At 34.1% G+C, this 21,483-nt stretch overlaps 1 long non-coding RNA gene across 1 annotated transcript in view; it reads left to right on the top strand.

The window, feature by feature from the left end:
* The window catches only part of LOC110598059 (uncharacterized), a 33,784-nt gene extending 19,842 nt beyond the window's left edge, over window positions 1-13,942 (top strand). Inside the window, exons 2-3 of the long non-coding RNA XR_002483842.3 lie at window positions 10,790-10,993; window positions 12,076-13,942. This is a non-coding gene — a long non-coding RNA (uncharacterized LOC110598059). The remainder of the gene's footprint in view (window positions 1-10,789; window positions 10,994-12,075) is intronic.
* The last annotated feature ends 7,541 nt before the right edge of the window (window positions 13,943-21,483 follow it).

The raw sequence follows: 21,483 nt of genomic DNA, 5'->3' as shown, positions 1-21,483 counted from the left end.
AACTCCAAAACCTACTCTGCCAAAAATAGAAGTATAGGCATGTTGTCGATACAGAAAAAAATGATAAAAAGTTTCAAAGTCTAGTTGGTAACTAGCATGTATATCTGAAGACTAGATGTGTGCATGTCCTAGAATTTCATGACAAACTTCTTTGATTATATCATAATGACCTCTACTCTTTAATAAAAGCTAGTTCAAATGTATTTCCAATAACCAAAAATGTATTAATAATATACTAACTTATCTTCAAGGAATCTATACTAAGGAAACAATTGGAAATGCAGGGGAATTAATAGTTATAATACAGCAAACACTTAGTTTCCATCCCTTGGTATATTTGGTTCACTGAAGAATTTCAACTTTTTTAGATATTTTATTCTGAAATAACTTTTTTTTTTCCTTCTAGTCACCTATTTAAACTGTGCAGTGTCAAATCTCCCTTTCGCTAACACTAACAAGATTTTGAGCTGACTTTATGAACTTCCAAATACTTTACTGAAATGTAATAAGCACTATCACATTTTATGAAATTTGATTCAAACCACCTCCACCTCCAGCACAAACCAAATTCAGCCTGACTAAGTTTGTGAATCAAGGAGTTTGGAGGTGACAGAGAGGTGGGCAGGGTCAGCAGTTGTGGCTCTGGGCCCACTCCTTCAAAATCTAGCCTCTGTGGCATTGGGAGCAGGACAGGGAGGGAAGTAGAAGAGGACAGATTGCATTTGTAAATGGCCAGGTGGGAGAAGGTCTACTTGTTTTTGCCTGGATTTGATCTGTTTGCTCCCAGGCCCTCTGTCATTGGTGTTGGTCTCTTAAATTGGCGGCAAGCATAATTTTCCAGGAAGCAGTTTCAGTTTTATCCTACCATAGTTCTCCTCAGAGAATGGCAAACTCATTTCCCTTCAGCCCTCCCTTGTGTCTTCCTTGGCCAGAGATTACTCAGGCGTCTCTCCCTTTCTCTTGTTGTCCCCTCTCTGCTCCTTCTCTGGGAATACAGGCAGCACAGGGGCACCTACATTCTTCTAGGGTTAAGGAAAACTGGCATGGGGCTTTCTTAACCCAGATCCCGAAATTCCACTTGGTACAGCTTCTCCAGTAGTCTTCTTGCTTCAGAAATTTCTAGACTGATTTTCCTTGTTGCTCTATACCCTGAAACAATAAAAATGCATATCTGCTATCCTTCCAGGAACTGCAACATGACCTATTCCACACTTGGGGGAATACTGTAGTGATCAAGGAGCCAGATAAAGAGCTAGTTCTCTTGCCAAGTGCCATGGTGCCTGCCTGCAATCCCAGCTGCTCTACTTGGGAAGTTGAGGCAGGAGGATTACGAGTTTGAGGCTTGCTTGGTTATGAGTCTATGCCTCCAAATAAATAAATAAATAAATGGGCTTGAGATTTGGCTAAATGGTAAATAACTTTGCATAGCATGCTTGAAGTCCTGGATTCAACCACCAGAAACCAAAACAAACAAACACAAACCTGGAATGAACTCTCCCTTTCTCTTGTCTCTGTTACTGTTTTAGAGCTGCTGCCTTACTTGGCTTATCATGCAAAGGAAGCTCCACTCTCAAGTCCTCTATACAGAAAACAATTACTAGCCTCTTTCCTCAAACACTACATTGTAGACAAAGCCTATTTCTCTTGTCTGTTGCTCTTTTCCCTCATTGAGCTTTATATTTGAGGAATCATTTATGTTACTGTGATGGTTAAATATCAAACGCTCTATCACATTAATCAGGGTTCCCTGAAGAAAGTGTGCATCTCTCTGTCTCTGTGTATTGTATAGTGTATAAAATAAGAATTGATAAGGAATTAGCTAAGATGACCATAGAGGCTATTAAGTACCAAAGTCTGCAGTGAGCAAGCTGTGGAGACAAAGGTATAACCCTACTCCAAAAGTCAGTGGCTCAAGACCCATGATAAATTGATGTTTGAATTTGAGTCCATAGGCTGGAAAAAACTGATGTTCTAGCTCAAAAGCAGCCAGTCAGGAAGAATTTCCCATTTTTGAAAGGGTCCAGGTCTTTGTTTCCTTCAGGCTTTTGATTGATTGTATGAGGCTCATTCACATGAGGGAGGGCAATCTAATTGACTCAGTCTATCAATTCGTTAATCTCTTTCAAAACGCCCTCACACCTAGATTAACATTTGACCAAATATCTGGGTACCATATGGCTCAATCAAGTTGACACTAAATTAATCATCACACACCTCTGTAAGCTTTGAGGAAAGACATCTGCTTCCATTTGTTCACTGCTCATTAATAGTTCTTTTTCAAATATAAAGTACTTAGTAACTTAGCTTATCCTTAGCTCTTGGCATTAACCTCAGTTTCAGAACAGCAAGAGATTTTCCAACTATTATGAGGTTATTTTTATAGCAAAAAGAAAAAAAAGGAAAATAAAAATAACTAGCATTAGTGAAATTATTTTTTAAACTATAGTTTATAAAGGATAAAATATTCTAAAGTTGTTAAAATAAATGATTATAATAATTTAATAACGTGGAAGTTTTTTAATACTATTAAGTTAAAGAAATGGTAAACGTTTCTTATTAAATGTAACTTCAGTTTTGTATAACACTATATGTAAAAATAAATCAATCATTAATGTTTCTAAAATCAATATTGTTTCTGGGACTCCATTTTTCTAATTTTTGGTAAAAAAAATCACAAACTTGTCAATTGAATGTAATTTAGTTTGTTAAGCTTCAACTGAGCTTCTTGAACTCTCTGAGAGCTCTCATTCCTCATCAGGCCTTTCCTATCCCTTCAGCTGTCAGTCTTTCTTACCATGTTCTTCCTAAAGCAAGTCAACAAATAGGGACAATTAGATAAAAAGCAAAAAAAAAAAAGTTTTAAAACTTTTATCCCCAATGCATTCTGTGTAAAATATGAATAGAAAATATTTGGTTTAAAATATTGGAACAGATAAACAGTTCTTTATCTTTCTCTTCTAGGTGAATAATAAAGATAAAAGAGGAGAAATGCATTATCCACCTTTGATAAAATTAGAAGCTATATTAGCATGCAATGATGGGTTTCCAACACCACAGAAATTAAACAGAGGCACAGGTTCAGGAAGGGTTTGTAGAATACTTCACTGTAAAGTGTAGGCAGCACCTCTTACAAGGAAAAACTAGGACTCATTTTGAACAATGCAAACAGTGAGTGTTCACTGGCAGGAGCTCTCCTGGACTTAGTTGTAGTTCTAGAAGGAAAAGAGGAGCTGCCAAGTACACAAGTACAAGATACGCCTGTATGTTCAGGAAGAAAAGAGAGGCAAGTGAAACAGAGACGTGAGCAATACTGCTGCTGTCAATCACTTGTCCAGGAAGATATCTAGACACTCATACAACCCTGTGCTAAGGAACATCACATAAACTAGGAAAAGTTCTTTCTAACTTGGAGCATGGCTCAATTTTTCTGTGTCTCCTCATTCAAAGATGAAAAATAAAACATTCCTATATGATGATATAATAAAAGGAAAGTAAAGGAAAAGGAATTTCTTCCTTGGAGAATTACCAGAAAAATCTAGAAATTGAGCAGATACAAAACTGGTTACCAGGTGTATCGCTATGAATGAAAGTTATTGAAACAATAAGCTTGTGGACCAAATCTAAAAGCAAAGAACAAGATCTCAGGGAATACTCCATTGTGTATAAATGCCACAGTTTTTTAATCCATTCATCTATTGAAGGGCATCTAGGTTGATTCCAAAGTATAGCTATTGTGAATTGTGCTGCTATGATCATTGATGTGGCAGTATCCCTATAGTATGCTCTTTTAAGGTCCTCAGGGAATAGACCAAGAAGGGCGATAGCTGGGTCAAATGGTGGTTCCATTCCCAGCTTTCCTAGGAATCTCCATACTGCTTTCCATATTGGCCGCACCAATTTTCAGTCCCACCAGCAATGTACAAGTGTACCCTTTTCCCCACATCCTAGCCAGCACTTATTGTTGCTTGACTTCATAATGGCTGCCAATCTTACTGGAATGAGATGGTATCTTAGGGTGGTTTTGATTTGCATTTCTCTGACTGCTAGAGATGGTGAGCATTTTTTCATGTACTTATCGATTGATTGTATGTCTTCCTCTGAGAAGTGTCTGTTCAGGTCCTTGGCCCATTTGTTGATAGGGATGTTTGTTATCTTATTGTTTAATTTTTTGAGTTCTTTGTATATTCTGAATGTTAGAGCTCTATCTGAAGTGTGAGGAGTAAAAATTTGTTCCCAGGGTGTAGGTTCCCTATTTACCTTTCTTATTGTTTCTCTTGCTGAGAAAAAAACTTTTTAGTTTAAGTAAGTCCCATTTGTTTATTCTTGTATTTAACTCTTGGGCTATGGGTGTCCTATTAAGGAATTTGGAGCCCGACCCCACAATATGTAGATTGGAGCCAACTTTTTCTTCTATCAGGTGCAGAGTCTCTGATTTGATATCTAGCTCCTTGATCCATTTTGAATTAACTTTTGTGCATGGTGAGAGAAAGGGGTTCAGCTTCATTTTGTTGCATATGGATTTCCAGTTTTCCCAGCACCATTTGTTGAAGATGCTATCCTTTCTCCATTGCATGCTTTTAGCGCCTTTATCAAATATAAGAAAGTTGTAATTTTGTGGATTGGTCTCTGTGTCCTCTATTCTGTACCATTGGTCCACCTGCCTGTTTTGGTACCAGTACCATGCTGTTTTTGTTACTATTGCTCTGTAGTACAGTTTGAAATCTGGTATCGCTATACCTCCTGATTCACACTTCCTGCTTAGAATTGCTTTTGCTATTCTGGGTCTTTTGTTTTTCCATATGAATTTCATGATAGCTTTATCTATTTCTACAAGAAATGCCGTTGGGATTTTGATTAGCATTGCGTTGAACCTGTAGAGAACTTTGGGTAATATCGCCATTTTGATGATGTTGGTTCTGCCTATCCATGAACAGGGTACATTTTTCCATCGTCTAAGATCTTCTTCTATTTCTCTCTTTAGGGTTCTGTAGTTTTCATTGTATAAATCTTTAACCTCTTTTGTTAGGTTGATTCCCAAGTATTTTATTTTTTTTGAGGATATTGTGAATGGGGTGGTTTTCCTCATTTCCATTTCAGAAGTTTTGTATTACGCAGCACTAAAAAATGACAAAATCATGGATTTTGTAGGGAAATGGATGGCATTAGAGCAGATTATGCTAAGTGAAGCTAGCCAATCCTTAAAAAACAAATGCCAAATCTCTTCTTTGATATAAAGAGAGCAATTAAGATCAGAACAGGGAAGAAGAGCATGAGGAAAAGATTAACATTAAGCAGAGACGAGTGGGGGGGGAGAGAAAGGGAGAGAGAAGGGAAACTGTATGGAAATGGAAGGAGACCCTCATTGTTACACAAAATTACATATAAGAGTTTGTGAGAGAAAAGGGGGGAAAAAAAAACAAGGGAGAGAATTAAACAACAGCAGATGGGGTAGAGAGGGAAGATGAGAGGGAAGAGGAGGGGGGATAGTAGGGGATAGGAAAGGTAGCAGAATACAACAGTCATTAATATGGTATTATGTAAAAATGTGGATGTGTAACCGATGTGATTCTGCAACTTGTATTTGGGGTAAAAAATGGGAGTTTATAACCCACTTGAATCAAATGTATGGAAGATGATATGTCATGAGCTTTGTAATGTTTTGAACAACCAATAAAAAAAAAAGATCTCAGGGAAAAAGTGGTGAAAGGCAATCAAAGGAGTTAAAACAGGAGCATATCAAGAAAGAGGAGAAAATAAATCTTTGAAGAAATGAAGTCCATATTGGTAATATGGATGACAAAAAGCAAGGGAATTGCAAAGGTAGTTGATTTTTATTTGCATAAGGCAGACTAGATACAAAGAAAAAGTCTTCAATTGAACAATCTTTAACAAAAATTGTTGCAATATATTCTGGAGTTTGGCCCTCTAGTAGAACCCTTGGAAAACAGGCACTGAAATAGAATTAAGGGTGAATCTGCTTTATTTGTGTCAACTTTCTGTGAAAGATAAAGTGACGAACAACAAAAATTGGTAGGAAAGAAACAAGGGTGAAGTAAATAGGAAGGGCCTTGGACCATGAAACAAACAGGGATAAGCCCCAGCTGTACTGCCAGGGAGCTTTGGAGCAAAGGTCCTTTCTCAGAGGAATCCTGTGTTGGGCAGAAATGACAAGTACTAGTAACTCTTCCATGCTCGATTGTGTGGCTGAGTGATTCAGGAAGTTCAAGGCCTCAACCTGCAAGCTAAGGCAGATTATGAAGATGCTGAAACTGGAAGTTGACTTTCTAAATGTATTTCTTGTAACAAGATGATAAATTTTGAAAGGCCAGAGAGTTGCACTACAGAGTGGCTACAGCATTCCACTGCTTCTGCTGTACCAACGCACTCCCTACTCATTTGAGGAGCCGTTCCTTAAAGGTTCTAGAGGGCTGATCTTCCTTGGAAGAAACCTAGAAAACGGATGATAAACTCCTACTTCAGCGATGTAACTGCATTCATAATTACAACTGACATTTATCTCCCACCTTTTACTTTAAGGAAGCACTTTTAGCTTCTCTTACCATATTTAAGACTCACTTAAGATTTCCTTCCTATGTTCCCAATTTATTGGGATCTATGGGTGGGGTCCTGATGATATTTCAGGTTCCTGGATGGATATCAATGTCCACTTCTGTCTCGGGATCAATGTTCCTTGTATTATCTACAAATTCCTTTTTTTGGTAAATGATCATAGTAGATAAATTAAACCAAAATTGATGAGTATTATGTATAGTAAGCCACTTAAATAAATGGCACATATATCTAAGTTCCTGAAAATAAAACCTTAGGACAATCTTTTTATAGCAACAAGAGAGAAAGACAGATAACCTACAAGGAAAAAAAAATGTTGACAACATAATTTTTTTTTTTTTTTTGGTACTGTGGATTGAATTCAGGGTGCATAACCGTTGAGCCACATTTTCAAACTTTTTATTTTATTTTTTAAATTTTGAGACAGGATCTCACTATGTGTGTGGAGCCTTGCTAAATTGATGAAGCTGGTCTCAAACATGTAATCCTCCTGCCTAAGCCTCCCAAATTGCTAGGATTACAAGCATGTGATACCATACCCAGCTGGCAACAGAGTTCTTAACAGTAACAATGGGATATATAGGATTCAAAGTTTTGATAAATTAACCATAAACCTAATTTTTTACTCTAGACTCCCCAAGAATAAGAAAATATATATTTAAATTAATAAATGCAGAAACATTATCATCAATAGACCTGCATTAAAGGAAATATAAAAGTGATTTTTTTTTCAATAAGAATAAGAGTGAACCAGGTAAAGAAATATCCAAAAACAAAGATTAAGCAAAGGAATTAGTTTATTTACAAACTTGTGCAAGCATCACCAGAATTTAAGTTTAGAGCTTTTAATTACTTAAAAAATGAAACCTCAATACCCATTATCAGTGATTCTCCATTCCCTCCTGCTCCTGGCCCTTGACAACTACTAGTCAACTTTTTATTTCTACACATTTAGTTTTAATGGACATTTTATACATGGAACATTTCATAAATAGAACAATACATGTATTAAAATGATTATTCAAATTCTTTGACCATATTAAAATTGGGTTATTTGGATTTTTTGGTTGTTGTTGTCATTGTATATATATTCTGAAAATAAGTCTTTCTAATTGGCGTCTTACGAAGCACAAAGTTTCACATTTTAATGAAGTCCATTTAACCTACATTTTATTTTATAGTTTTTGCCTTTGATGTCATTTAAGAAATTAAGCCTCCTCTAAAATTACAAAGATTTACTCCTAGTTTTTGTCTTTTCTCGGGCTCCTTCCATGTATGTCTATGAATACTTTTCAATGATTTTTTTTAATACTATTAAGAGGTAGAGGTTTAGCTATCACAACGTGCCTATGGAGATCCACCTGTCCTGCACCATTTGATGTAAAGTCTCATCTTTTTCTCTCATTGAATTAACTTGCATTCCTTATATTTTTTGACCATGAACATGGGCTATTACTAACTATCAAAGTTTTCCTTTTATCAATTAATCTATTCTTCTTCCATACTTTCTCCATTACTCCAGCTTTATATTAAGTTTTGGAAAAGGAAAGTGTGACCCTCCAAATTTATTCTTTCTTTCAACATTTTTTCTATGTCCAGAATTATTATGTCTTCTTGAATAATTGAATAATTCACCTCTGTATAATAATAGTCAAGATATAATTCTCCTCAGTATACTACTACCATATACAGTATTACCAAGTTTTACCTGTCATTGTTTATGCCTAGCTATAATTAATTCAATTTCCTATATGTTATTAATCCTTTTCACTGTTATTTATTAAATAGTTATCTTACAAATCAATTGAGATTATGAAAAATAAAATTAATCAACATTTATATACTTTTATTCAGTGCTCTTCCTTTTTTAATATCAATCTGAGTTTGCAACCTACATAATTTTCCTTCCCCTAGTGTATTTTTTAACATTTATTGCAGGACAGATCAGGTTATGGCTGCAGTAGCTTCTGTTTTAAGGAACAGATCTCTGCTGAGACTGCAAATTTTAAGGTGGTGGCTTGCCTTGTAAACTAATTTCTCTGTTAGCCAAAATAAGTCTTTTTTTATTTGTTCACTTTTTATTATAAAATGGTATCATAAATTCCAAGCTCTTTGCATATTGAAGTTAAAACCAGAAGTTCCTATTTATATGAGTTAAGAGATATGTAACTATATTATATTTTATGACTACCAACTTAATTACCATTATTGGCTGATTATTGTTGTTGTTGTTGTTCTTCTTGATTCAAAAAAATTCTAGTTATTATTATTTGATTTCAACCTGAAAATTTTCTTTCATTTTTCTTGCAAGGAAGTTCACTTAGCAATATAACCTAAGGTAATTCGATTGTTTTGCAAGGTCTTTAGTTCACCTTTCATTTTTGAATAGTTGTATTCAATCTAAAATTTTGGTTGACACATTTTTACTTTCACGTCTTTGAATGTGACACCCCATTGCCTTCTGGCTTCTATTGTTTAAAATAAGAAGTCAGTTGTAAATTACATTGGGGCTTTATGTAGGAGATGAGTCACTTTTGGCTATTGCTTTCTGAATTTTCTCTCTTTCAAAGTTTTGAACATGGTATATGTAGGTGTAGATCTGCTTTTTTAAAATGTCCTTCCTTCCTTCCTCCCTTCCTTCCTCTCTTCCTTCCTTTTTTTTTTTTTTTCAGGGCCAAGGACTGAACTTAGGGCTTTATGCATGCTAATCAAGCATCATGCCACTGTGCTAAATCCAGAAACCTTCTGTTAATTGTTTAGAGATAGTTTCCTTTAGTTCTTTGAACATAGTGGCCATTGCTCATTTCAAATCTTTGTTAAATCTAATAATTGATTCTGCTTAAATGCAACTTTATTGCTTTTTATTTTTGTTGTTGCTATTATTATTGTTATTATAATTATTAATAGTCTTACTATTTTTACTGATTATACTCACTCTTTCACTGATTACTGATTACACCAAGAGTGATGTTATTGCTTTTTGCTCGGACATTGGATCATTTATTTAATGAGTTGTTTGAACTAATTTTGTGAATTGTAATTCCCTCTGAAGTGTCTAATGTCCTTGATAGATTTTTTTCCCCCTGTTTTTCCTTTAGTGTCTATCATTCCTGCATCAGCATAAGCATCTGTGGTCAAAGGTTGCGCTTTAGTTATTCTTAATCAGTTACAGTTTTCTTCTTTACCACTGAATTTGTATGCTCAGTGTGAAGACTATTCTCGCAGTTCTAGAAGTTTGCACTTTTTTCCTACATGTTCATGAAGGAGCTTGGATGATTGCCCTCTGATCAATCTCAAAAGTCACATCCTTGAACAAAATCTTTATCATGAAATTCTTAGTGCTCTGTTCTAGATAAAACCACCCCCTTACACATTTTCCCTTCCACTGGACTGAAGTGCTGTACCACTGTGCAGGGGCTGAAGCTGGAGAACGGGGGGCTCCCCTCTGCCAATATCATCCCTCAGTTCTTCTAGCAAATACTGGCAGCAGGTTTATTCCTATCTTCTTGGTTTGTCTGCAAGCATGCAACCTCTGACCCTTATTCTCCCTACTGAGACTTAATAGATTTTCTTAAGTTAATGTTTCTCTACTTTCTGTGTGTCCTTAGTAAAATTCTAGAGACTTTAAACTATTGTGGCTTGTTTGTTTTTAAAATAATGTTCTCTACTATAGGGGTCAATTTTGGGGGGAGAGATTCTATTGATCTTTTCATTCTGATATTTGCGATTTGGATTTGTTTACTTCTTTTCTAGCTTACTCATATGCTCTTCTGCTATATTTAGTGTGTCATTAAATCCATTTGTTGCTTTCAGTTATAATTTCTGTTTGAGTAATACTACTGTCCAATAGAAATTCTGGGGTGATGGAAATGTACTGTAATCTGTACTTTTTAAGTGTGGTAGCTACCAAACATCCAATGTGATTGAACTCTTGAAATGTGTCTAATGAGATTCAGGAACTGACTTAAATTTTTCTTAACTTGAATTAATTTAAATTTGAAAACTATAAAGTGGCTAATAGCTGCTGTATTGGACAGTAAAGTTCTGTAACTGCCATTGTAGAATGGATTTTAATTCTCTCCCAAAATTTCTGATGTTTTCTCTGTTTCATTGAATATTTTATAGTTATTTTAAAAACAAAACTATCTGTTGGTCATATTCTTTTGCCACTTTTATTATTGATATTATATATATTGATGCTTATTATAATTTTTTTTAGATCCCTCCATTGTGGGATGAAAAATTATAGTAGCTCTGAATGACATCGTCCTCCTCCAATGACAGTGGCATTTTCAGTTTCATGGAAAACATGCAATAGCTTTGGACCTCAGTTTCTTCATCCGTGAATGGTCCTAATGTTCAATCTGACTAAAGCAAAGACTGGACATGAATAACCAATTTTCAAAAACTTGAAATCATCCAGGTAATTTGAAAATATAAAATTTGTATCAATCAGCCACTCATTCCACATAGGTACAACAATGTTTTTATAAATTGCTTAAAAATAAAAGCAGGATTTTGGGGGGTAGAAAGTTTGCACTACTGCAAATAAGTTAGTTTGTATTTATATGTATGCTGTGTCTATTTTGAATGTTTGTTGACAGAACAAGCACCTGCCTTATGAAGGTAGTGAATGGTTCTGAAGTCAGCTATTAACTTAGAATTCTACAATCGCAAAGTGAGAACAAACTTAATACTCATTGTAGTTTGCACTTTCTCATGAGATTTCACAACAGGAGGACAGGAGGAAAGCCTACCAGAACCTCAGGCCATATTCAAGTTATTTTTATCTGAAGTCATCAAGGAAAACAACCTTTAGGAAAGCTATGGGCATACTTTTGTTACTCTTAGAAAATAAAAGCCACATTCTTTTTTAGTAGGTATACACATTTCCTTATTCCAATCATTCCACTGCAGCACAAAGGAAAGATTGTTCCCTTATCTTGCGTTTTATTAACAGGGAAAAATTCTTTTATGCTTAAAACATAATCTTCCTGCAAACAGAATGATTAACTTGACTTTGTGCCAAATAATTTCTGAGTATCTAGATAAGATTAAAGGTTTTTGTTTTGCTAAACCCATAAGTTTCTGTTTTCTCATTACTTTCTCTATTACTTAAGCCAAGTGTTTTTTATTATCCACTCACAAAGTTGCATGTCTGTCCTACATTCCAGCAGGCCTTGGAATGTTTTCCCATCATGTAGTATCTGAATAGAGCAAGCTTACTGATAGTATAAAGAAGTTTTCATTGTAAAATATTTCTTTATTTTTCAAAAACAAAATTGTTTTCAAAACCAAGTGTCTGTCATGGAATGGACTTTTTTTCAACTTATTTTTTGGAAGATAACTGGTTGATAGTGACCATTCTTTGCTCTTTGGAAGCAAAATGACTCCATAGTCGGCAGACTGCTAAATTAAAAATACCTTTTAAAATACCTCCTTAAAGCCTCATTTCCTTTCGTATATCCCCTATGGTATCTTTGATGTGCTTGATTTGTGTAACAGCACCTACCAGTCAGAGAAGACAGAAGCAGCTACCTTGATTACCATCTCAGCATACCTATCTACGCATGCACTGAGTCTTGATGCATGAAGAAGAGCACTTCAAGGTCATATTCTTGAACTCCCTCCAGCTTATTCTCATAAGAAGAAACAACAATGCTTCCTCTCTTACAAGAAAGGTAATTGAGATATTAAGACAAATTGTTTTCACAAAGCCTAAATACACCTATGTATAGATAAAGATCTGCAGAGGGACAACAGTTTATAGCAATGGAACAGCTAGCATTGGACAGCTTCGAACAGCTGCTTAATTACTTCTCCATATTAATTGCAGCTTCAGAAAACAGAAAACAACCGTGCTTAATGGCATGACTCTGTGGCACACAGCAGAGAAACACATCAATCAAATGTTTGGACATTACAAATATCCTAGCAATTAATTTGATTTAAAATGCTCTCTGACTATAGTTACTGCAACTAGAAGACTCATTTCTTGTGACCATTATTTCTAATGCTGCTAAAGAGATGAATTTGGGCAAACACTTATCGGAAGTACTAAATCAGCATTACAGATATATACCAAGGGACCAGATGAAGCTGTAATTGCAGTCAATTTGTGTTTTAGATGACGATTTCATTTTTTTGCACTTGATGTATGGTTATGTTTTTAAAGATAATATATGTCTAGAATGGATTTACCCAGGAGAGTGACACAAAAATGTGAAGAAGTAGAACTGAGAGCTGGTAAGTATAAATGTATATGGGAAGAAGTATGTGTATATGAAATAATTGAAAGGTCCCTTTCATGCTTGGCATTTACAGAACAGCCCTACCATGTCACACAGTGACGGGAATGCTGCACTGACAGTCTTGTGGAGGTTGAGACAATACAAATGACTGTCAATACCTAGTTATGCCATCAGTGGGGAAATGTTTTAAACTTGGATCTGTCAACCTTAAACTAGGGTCTGTCAATGTTGGTGCTGTTAACATTTTGGGCTGGGTAATTCTTTATTGTGAGACCCTGTCCTCATTTTTCTGGGGTATTTGGGAACATCACTAGCCTCTACCCACTAGATGCCACTAGCATCTCCCTCAATTGTGACAGTCAAAAATATCTAAAGCTATTTGTATGTGTTTCTTTCTTTTTGTGGGGACAGGGATACTGGGGATTGCCCAACCCTATTTAGAGACAGGGTCTCACTGAGTTGCTTAGTGCCTCACTTTTGCTGAGGCTGGCTTTGAACTTGTTATCCTCCTGCCTCAGCCTCCTGAGCCACTGGAATTACAGGTGTGCACCATGACGCCTGGTTTGCACATGTTTCTTTATAGAAAATTTGCTATTAATTGAGAACTACTGCTTTAAACTTCAAGTTTTAGCTATAGTTGAGATTAGAGAGGTTCATTCCTGTTCCAGTGTTCTCTGATCAGTTCAGTTATACATACTGAATTGATAACACCAGAATCTAGCTTTTTTGCATACACAGCTTTCAAATTGTCTCCTCACACATAGCAGGAAAAATCCAACTGCATTTAGTGCCATATTTTTGAGTTAACTATTTTGCTCCTCTTCTTTATCTGAATAGCATCTTCCAGATAAAGTGATCTACCTTCGGTTATCTGAGATGTCCCTGGCTTTAGCACTGAAAGTCCTGTGTCCCGAGAAAGCTCTTTGTCGTGAGTCACATGGGTCCCCTCCTTCCAAGCCTATTTCTGTGTGATTGTGTGTGTGGGAATATAAATATAAAAATGTATATTGTGAAGAGAGAAAAGTATAGTACTTATTCCTTTAAATCTATTTTTGTTACTTTATTTTAACATTTTAATGTTAAGTATTATTAAAACACAGTATTTTAATGTAAGCATATCATTCCACTCTATTAACATACCATGATTGATTAAATTGTTCAATTTTTTATTGAATAATATCAGTATGGTTAAGCATTTATATGACTTCTAATTTCTTTTAACATAGAAATCAAGGTTCCAATGAATATTCTAATAGTTATGCATTCATACACACCTTTAAATATTCTAAAATTTAATATTTTAATTTTGAATCATTTAAAACAAAAATATTGTAATCCCTAGGTATTCACTTTGTCAGGCTTAACTCATATTATACATTTACAAAAAACAAGTAGAAACAAAAGAACAACTTCAGCTAGTTTCCCCTTCTTACTGTCCACTGTGAATCATCATCTCTAACGTAGGGAATGTCATTCCATCCATACTTCTGAATATTTGCTACAGATTTAATCACCTACAAAATACAAATAGGATTCATGAGGTTCATTGTGCATATCCTTTTGCACCTTGATTTTTCTTTTACTTGATGTTGTTATTATTATTTTTGTACTAGGGATTGAACCTAGGGGTGCTTGACAGCTGAGCCACATCCCCAGCCCTTTTTTAAAATTATTTTTTATATTGAAACAGAGTCTCACTAAGTTGCTAAGGATCTGGCCAAATTTCCGGAGGCTGGCTTTGAACTTGAGAGCATTCTACCTCAGCCTCCTAAGGTGTTCAGACTACAGGACACCACACCTAGCTACTTATTATTTTTTTAATTAATTAATTTATTTTTTAAGATTCATCAGTGTGGCTCTATCTACATTGCTAGCTTTGACTATCATATAATATTCTTTTTCATGATTGATCTTTAATTTTTACACTTATATTCAAAGACAATTATATTTGGCCATTTTTTGATAGTCCATGTTGCATTATTTGTACAAGTATACATCTGTGGCTATGCATCTTTATGTATGGTCTAAAAGCTCTCTAAGGTAAGAGGGAGGAAAAAACCCTCTAGGGTTCCACAGAAGAACACGTGATGAAAAATACATATCTTTAACTTCTCTTCAACTATGTTTTCCCTTAACACTTCAATAAAGCTTTATTAAAATTTGGTATTAACTAACCTTCTAATTTTTCTTTCTATTTTCTTGGAACTTATATCCTGTCTTTTGTTCTTTTGGGTTTATGTTCCTTATTTCTCTAAATTTTTCAACAGATTGTCAGCCTATTGGCTTTTAATCATTTTTCTCATTTTACTATGTTCTTACAATTATTAATTTCTGAATAATGTTTTAATTAAATTTGACACAGGAAGATTTATAGACCTGCCATTATTAATTAATTTTAATTCTTTAGCGACCTCATTGAGATAAAACTGAAGTAGAATAAATGATACAACTTTAAAGTGTATAAATTTAAGTATTGGTGTGTATATACACAACACTGAAATCATTAACACAATCAAGAGAATGAACATATGTCACTCTCTAAAATTTTCCTTGGTCTCTCTCTCTCTCTCTCTCTCTCTCTCTCTCTCTCTCCCTCCCTCTCTCTCTCTCTCCTTTCTGGCTCTCTCTTTTTCTTTAGTAGTACTGGGGATTGAACCTGAGCCTCATGCATGCTGGGAAAGTGCTCTACCACTGAGTGACATCTCCAGCTGGGCTTGGTTCTATGAATACTTCATTTCTCCTTTTTCTCTACTCCACAGTCCCTATACTCTGGGAACCACTAATTTCCTTTGTGTTATCATACAATAGTTGGCATTTTCTAGAGCTTGTATAATAGAATCATGTAGTATGCACTCCTTTTTAGTCTAGTTTCTTAATTTAGCATAATTGTGATTTATGCATGCAACCACAAGGATAAGTATTTTATTATTTTATTAATAACTAATATTCCAGTATATGTATATATGACAATTTGATACGTATATATGAGAATTTTCACTTTATATCTGCAAAATTACTAAGTTTGCTTATTAGTTCTACTAGTTTCTTGGATAATAATAAGAATAAAAATATTTTTATCTATTAATACTGTGAATTATTTGGGAATTTATTCTTAGTATTTAATTTTTAGGTGTATTTCTAATTCCATTTATTAAATTCATGTTTATGGGATATTAATTAATTGACATTTATTTATATTTCTTCTGTAGTCATGTATATCAAGATTTACATACATTCAGTGTGTGCTTGGACCTATATTTTCTAATGTTTGAAACAGAACTTATTTTGTTCTGTAGTTGTCTTATAGCTCTACTAGTTTTCATCTACATGATCTATTAACAACTTAAAAGGGGCTTCGCTTACTTCTTAATATTCCCATATTTTTTGCTGCATTATTCTGGATACATTTACTGTATTTAACAAAGTATATTTCTTGTATATTGTGACAATATTATTAGTTATTCATGTGTTCAGAACCTTAGGAGGAAATTATTCCACTTAACATTATGATGTGAAATGTTTGCTGAATTTCTTTTATTTAGCCATAATGTTTATTTTCTTTGATATTAAGATAACTGCTAGGGCTGTGATTGTAGCTCAGTTTAGAGTGCTTGCCTAGCATCAGTGAGGCACTGGGTTCAAGACTTAGTACCACATTAAAATAAATAAATAAATAAAAATAAAGGTTAAGTTCTTTAAAAAAAGAAAAAAGATAACTGTGTTAGCTTTCAGTTGTCTTGTATATAACTTCCATTTTTTGACTTTCAAAGTCTCTGACTTATTATATAAAAGAATATAGATAGCATCTGTTTATCAGAGCATTAGCAAGAGCTTTTCTGTAAGAGTAATTGCCATTTCTTTGTAAGCAATGCATTTGTACTCTCTCATAGCTTCAAGCATTCTCTCTATCCTGCTTGTACATTTGCTTGCAATCTTTCTTTCTCTTATTCTGCTTCATCATATATATCTAAATACAAATTCTGTACAATTTTCAATTCTCCACTTTAATTACTTATTTTCAACCATTCTCTCTGTTTTCTCTGTCTGGATCTATTATTTAGACATATGTTGCATATTTTCATGCCATGTAAATCTGTCTCATATTTTTTATTTCTTTGCTGGTCCTATATGATATCCCCAGCTCTTTCCTTCATTTTAATTATTCTTTCTTTGATTGAATCTAGAATGCAGTTTTTTCTCCCTAATGTCTACGTGTACACATGCAAATATACATTTTAAAGACACTGTATTTTAAAATATATTCTGTTCTTTTTCATGTCTTGTTCTTTTCTTAAAGTTTTATTTTTTTCTTTAAAATATCAATGAATTTTAAATTTACTTAGATGATCTTGTTATTAAAACAGGCCCCTAGGACTAAAAGTCAGATATTTTTTATTCCTTTTAACTCACTTATGGAAAGATTTTTTCCCCTTATTATTAGTTCATATATCAAGGAAACTTGATTTCTTCCCACTCTCAGAAACCTTGCAGATTACATTGTGTTTTTTAAGGAGCCTCAGAACTATTATTACATAACATTTTATTAATTTATTGATTCAATTTTCCCAATCACATAGTGAGTTAAAATGTATGATATGTCAAGGTCCTTGTACTGTCATGTATAAGTAATTAAACAAGTTTAAAAATTAAAAAAATATGAATCCTAAATAAATGTGAGGCAGAAAATTGTACATCCTCTGGGGATTTTTTTTTTCCTTTTAGAGCCTACAAAACTATAGATGAACTTACTTCCACTTCCCTGTGCCACTGGGATGAATATTTTTCTGTGTTTTTTTCTTTCAGTAATGGTGCACTACTTAAGAGTATTCCAGGTTCATGTGAGTTCAAGTTCCTTCTCCCTATCTTTCCCTGGAGATGGTACATCCTACTGATAAAATGCTGTTATTCTCTCCACCTAGGTATCCTATCCATCAAACCTTATCTCACTCTGCTTTCACTTTCTCCTTCATTTACATGTAGCATGTTCCCTTTCTTACAAGCTATTGTGCATTAAAAACTGTTAAAATAAATCAAGCATTTGACGTTTGAAGGAGGAGAAGATGTAGTTGTTTTTGTTTTGTTTGGTTTTGTTTATTGTATTTCAGGGACCAGAACTCTCCCTTAGGAGTTTCTTACTAAGAGTTCTAGAGATGAATTCCTGGGTTAAGAGATCTCCATGTCTTTCATGCTTTTGAGATGAACAGCTAAACAGTTCTCTACATAGACATGTGGGGGATAGGTTCAGGATGCTGTCTCAGTCTACACAGATCTCCTCTGCCTCTTTCTTTGTCCCTTACTTTCCATTCCACTGCTACTTTGCTGCCACTTTCTGTCCCAGTGCAATCATAGCTTCTGCATTTTAGGGTGCTATGTACTTCTTTAGAGCTGTACCTGCTCCTGCTCCTGCTGCTTCCTCAGTGCTGAGGGAAGGTCTGAGTGTCTCTACTACTTTATGTTCCTGAAGGGAAAAAAGACTTTTCACAGAGATTCACCACTTGCTGCCTTTTCAATCTATCTTTCTCCTTGTCTGAGAATTCCTTATTGATTGGACAATTGGAGAATAAAGGTAAGCAGGAGTCTAATTATTTTATAGTCTGCAATTTCCCACTTATTGTCTAGCATGCGTCCTTGAGAGAGACCTTTATATTTCTACTGGGAGAGTGGACTTAAATTCCAAATTTAGGAAAGTGCAACATGCTTAATTTTTTTCTTTCTTTTATCCTTTTATTCAGTTGCCTTGAAACAGGCAATTAGAAAGAGTCACTGCCAAAAGGGTCATGGGGTCAAGAAGACATGGAAATTTAAAAAAAATAATAAAATATTTTTGCTGATGTAACACAATATTATCATATCTCATCTAATAATGGCATGGATTTTTATATGTCATTCATTTGGTCCCTGGTCACTCCTACATTATAGCACTGTGCCATACCTCAAATCTTTGAATTAATTCTTCCTTGCCTCATAGGAAATCCAGATTTTTGTTTCATTTTTGCAACCTTTATGAGTTATTTCTCCTGGCAGCCCTTGGAGTGGTAAAATTCTGACACCAACAGAGCTCTTTCTTGAAGTTGTGAAGCACTGTTCCAGCATCCATTCCTCCTTTCACACATGACCTCTGCTGCCCGATACTTGGTACTCCTGCAATTGCCAGCATTGTCCTAGACATCCTCTATTTTTAATGCTTTCTTCCTCTGACCATCAGAAAAAAAAAGTTTTTTTTCTTTATGTGATTAGCCTTTTTACATGTTTATTTACAGTATGTGTGTTGAGCCTTAGAAGATTTTCACTCTTCATTCTATATCATTTTCTTTCTTTGAATAAAAAGGCATCCTGAAGGCTAAAGTGAGGGAATGAGGAGAAACAATCTCATAATAACTCTGAAAATATCACTCTTCTAAACTCAGGTTCTGCTTCTCTATCTTACATTTTATCAGACTTATTTTTCATTTGAATATTTTCTCATCAAGTCCATTGTGTCGTATAATCTAGATCTATTACTGGAAATATGCTTCTGTGTCCTAGAACATTCCAAAGCAGTTAAAATGCTTTTTGATCAAATTATGAGGTCCAGAAGACAGCTCTGCCCAGGAGCACAGAAAGTGCCTCCGTGGATTAATGAGGTTTAACCTCCAATTGCATTTAATAGAGTTTTTATCTGACATAGCCTCCAATATATTGGGATGTATTTATATTTTATAACTGACAAATTTGATAAGCATTTGTATTTGTTATGATGGTTTTGATATGACATTACAAATACAGCTATTATCCCCCAACTGACCTATAAGTTACATGTAGTTTTAATTAAATTTTCATTTTTTCTCTCCTTGACACTTTTCAAGATTTATCTACTAATATTTGTGAATTAAAGATTTAAGAATACAAGTAGTATAACTCATTTTGTGGGGTGTGGTGTTAATTGTAACTTGTATATATTGTACCCTCAAGTTTTACAGTTTCATGGTAACTGATAAACTGCAAATTAAGAACACATTTTTGATATGTGCGGTTTACAGTTAATATATACTATGCAAAATACAGATACTTCCTGTGATAAATAAAAGCAATGAAGGTGGGTTGTCTGCTGCATATTAAAACACATGATAAAGAATTACTAATAAAATATAATGATTCTTAAATAGGACTAGATACCATAGAGGGAAAATAATAGAGAAGCAATTCAGTACAGATTCAAATTTAGTTTATGATAAATGTAGAATTTTTCATTATCTTTTGTATCTGAAACATAAATATTATTATCACTAATTCTGTACATCGCCCTCTATTTTAAACACTTGCTTAACCAACAAATACTTATTTGTTTACTTATCTAACTTATAAAAACATATGTAGCCTGACGTGGTGTCACACTCCTATAATCCTCGCCACTCCAGAGGGTGAGGCAGGAGGATCCCAAGTTCAAAGCCAGTCTCAGCAACTTAGCAAGGCCCTCAGTAACTCTGTGAGACCCATCTCTAAATAAAACACAAAAAAGGGGTGGGGATGTGGATCAGTGGTTAAGCATCCCTAAATTCACTCCCCAGTACCAAAACAAAACAAAGAAAAACAAAATAGAACAAATAAAAATATATGAAATTACCAAAGTGGAAAATATAAACTCTTAAATCCAAATCATTCTCACCAACCCCCGTTCACTGCTCAGATATAACCACAACGTATTTTGAATGATTCTTCTGAATTGTTATTTTTAATGAGTACATGCAGCATATACCTTTGTTTATGTATTTTTATTTTGCTTTTAAACTTTATAATACAGGTATGTCTTGTGTAGTCTCTGGACATGTCTTTGCACTTTATATTGTCAATACTACATGTAGCTACAGTACATTTGCTTTCACTCTCGTTCAATTTTTACTGTGTGAAAAAGAACATGGTTTATTTATACATTCTGTAGTTGATGGCTGCTGGATCATTACCAATTTTTTTCTTTGATGTTAAGAACAGGACTGCCAGGGAGCTGTGTATATACCTACAGATTTTTCCTGGTATACCTATAGAATTTAAGTACTACAAAAATTAGATTATTCATCCTTTTATAGCTGGTTTGGTACATTATGATTTAGAATCTGATGTTGTTTTCTATACCCATGTGTAGCTAATTTTTCCAACTTCTTTATAGATCTTCCTTTTCCCTGTGCTCTGCCATGCCATCTTGGCATGTCAGGATTTCAGAAGCATGGGTCTTTTTGCACTCCAGATTCCTGCATTTGTTTCTATGTCTATCTTTACTCTCATGTCACACAGCTTTAATTAGTATTATTTTATAATAAACTTTATCTCAAAAAACTCGTCTTTTTTTAATTCTCCTTCGAATTATACTGGCTATTCTTGGTCCTTTGCTATTACATATATATTTTAGAAATTGTGTATCAAGTTTCACTTAAGATCTTTCCTGGGTTTTTAAAAAATAATAACTTTATTGACATAAAACAATGATATTTTATTATTTATTATTAATAAATAATAAATAAAATAATTAATTAATTATATTAATTGATAAATAATAAATATATATTGTTATCCTTTTAATTTTTATGATGTATATCATATACATAAACAGATTTATTATAAGAAATTGGTTTAAAAATTATGGATTCTGTCAATTTTTATGATCTGCGATTGGCAAAATAAGTTCTAG

Source organism: Ictidomys tridecemlineatus, chromosome 6, assembly GCF_052094955.1.
Source record: "Ictidomys tridecemlineatus isolate mIctTri1 chromosome 6, mIctTri1.hap1, whole genome shotgun sequence".
Taxonomy (NCBI): Eukaryota; Metazoa; Chordata; class Mammalia; order Rodentia; family Sciuridae; genus Ictidomys; species Ictidomys tridecemlineatus.
This window is presented reverse-complemented; position numbering and strand designations above follow the sequence as displayed.